This window comes from Apium graveolens, chromosome 7, assembly GCF_009905375.1.
Source record: "Apium graveolens cultivar Ventura chromosome 7, ASM990537v1, whole genome shotgun sequence".
In the NCBI taxonomy this organism is placed as follows: Eukaryota; Viridiplantae; Streptophyta; class Magnoliopsida; order Apiales; family Apiaceae; genus Apium; species Apium graveolens.
In genome coordinates this window covers 220,275,957-220,278,472 of record NC_133653.1, presented here as the reverse complement: position 1 = coordinate 220,278,472, position 2,516 = coordinate 220,275,957, and the positions used below count along the sequence as shown (strand labels likewise).

General features: G+C 32.9%; 1 pseudogene; it reads left to right on the top strand.

Annotated features, from left to right (window-relative positions):
* The first annotated feature begins 423 nt into the window (after positions 1-423).
* Positions 424-2,179, top strand: LOC141674483 (putative receptor-like protein kinase At5g18500; annotated as a pseudogene).
* Positions 2,180-2,516: the final 337 nt, after the last annotated feature.

Below are 2,516 nucleotides of genomic sequence, written 5' to 3'. Positions count from 1 at the left end.
AGGATATAGGTAAAGAACTTTTTTTTTAAAAATAGTTTTTTTTCATTGTCTTTCCAGCTAATCTTGCCTTTGACTTTCATTTTATATGTTTGCATCTCCATCTGAAGAAATTGGTAATGGGTATGTATATATCTGAGTGATCTCTACCTCCCTCCTATAATTTTGTGTTAAAGTGTAGGCAGAAGTAAATATTAAGCATGATGTGCTTGTTGTAATGATGTTTTCTTTTTATAATAATAAAAATCAGTAGTATTTTCTTTTTGTCCTATCTTGGGAATGTTAGAAGAAATTACAAGATTTAGATATGTTCATATGCATTATGTGAAGTTTAGCAGTAGATACATAAAATTCATTTTTATTAAAAGAGTTTCTTGTTAAAATTGTATATATTCTACTATGCAGAATTACATGTGGTGACAAAAAATGGGTCCCAGCAATGACCTGACAAAGAAAACTCCAATCTTTCATCTTCCGATGTGGGCTTTAGTTGTGATTTTTGTGGCAGTTCCTGTAGTCCTTTTGGTGCTTCCATTCTGTATTTCCAAAAAAAAATAAAATCCAAGAGGGTTACTGACAAACTTCCAATTAGCTAGAATCAAATTGTGTCAAGTGAGTTCAAAGAGATATGAATGGATCAAAATTCAGCAAATGATTTTTTTACCTATGGTGGTGATTTCTCCACCTTAGAGAACCAAGTACAATGGCAAAGATTTAGATAAGCTTCTGGAGCATTTGAGAGATGATTAGATTAAGAATGCTAATATTAATCACTGATCTGGATCTTTCAACAAATTAAAGGATAATGATATCGGCTCTGAATGAGGAGAAAAAAGTAATGTAAACAATGGCTATCAACCTTCTTCACATCCTCAACATGTTTCTTCCCCTCTATTTGGACTCCCCGAGTTCTCACAACTTGGTTGGGGGCATTGGTTTACGCTAAGGGATCTGGAAGTCGCAACAAAATATTTTTTAAAAGATAATTTTATTGGTGAAAATGGTTATGATTTTGTTTATCAGGGTTATCTGCCTAATGGATCAATAATAGTTATGAAGAAGATTTTTAACAATCTGTAAGTTAGATTTCTTTCTGTTGACATGTAATTTATTCCTATAATTTCCACTATACTAAATGTAGCTGAAGCTGATGGTATGTTCTATATATATCGTGCAGATGACAAGTTGAGAAGGATTTTAAGATTGAAGTCGAGGCCATTGGCCATGTGCAACATAAAAACTTAGTTAGACTACTGGGATACTGCATCGAAGGGACCCAAAAGTACCATATCCTATCATAACTTTCCGGGCATATGTTCATATTTAAAGAGTCTCTACATCAATGACATATATATTGAAGAATGGAGTATTATACTGAATGAAGCACTCATATAGATTATTCAATGTCCTAGTAATCCAAGTTTTTGTTTAGGATTCACAAACTCTAGTTTTCTTATATACAAAGCTTGCATCAAATTTTGAGGGGATGAATTCAGTATTTCAAAGAAAACGGGTCCTTTTAGCGTGTTTCTACATTTCCTGTTATGATATATTCTTCTTATTCTTTTATCCACTTATATTTCGTGAATTCCACATTAGCACTGCTCATCTTCTCTTTTATATAGTAAAACAAAACTAATACTTAGTAGCTTGTGAAATCTTTTCAACGAGTCTCTTTCAAGTTCGTAGAAGTGGATGCACTTAATACTTTTTCAGTGTTTATGTACAGATCATTTACAAATTAAGATGTATTAATCCTTTTGTATCTACTCCGACATCAGAATAAGATATATTAGTTATATCTTAATTACTTTTAATTACTTCTAATATGATCCAGGATGTTGGTCTATGAGTATGTAAACAATGGCAACTTAGAATAGTGGCTTCATGGAACTATGCATCAACATAGATGCCTTACTTGGGAGGCTTGAATGAAATTTATACGTCTATGTAAATTTACATCCTAGGTTAGACCTTCCGGGGCATAATTTTAACTTAACACCCACCAATTGTAGGCTTGCATGAGGCCATTGAACCAAGAGTGGTGCATCGACACATTAAATCAAGCAATATACTATTAGATGGTGAATTCAATGCTAAGATTTCTGAGTTTGGTCTGACCAAGTTGTTAGGCGCTGGTGAGAGTCACATTACAATCAGTGTTATGGTTACTTTCGGGTAAGCAATATCCAATAGTTGTCGCCTGCCTATGCACCCAATTGCACTTTCCAATTTTCAACTTCTCAATGTTCGATAAGCCTTTTTAAAAATTGGGGGAGATTGTTGAAATATGCAAGTGTACACCAACTTTATATCTATGTCTGTATAAACTCTAATTTGCTTTTGTAGATAATTGATAGGACTTTCAGTTTGTAATGTACTTAAATATTTCGCTGTTATTTCTCAGTATGTAAATATGTAGTGGGCAGACAATAAAGCCTTATAAAGGTTCACTCTTGTGTTCATGCAATCAGAAGAAATAAGGTGGAAAAACAATAAGAGTTATATGATTAAAAATG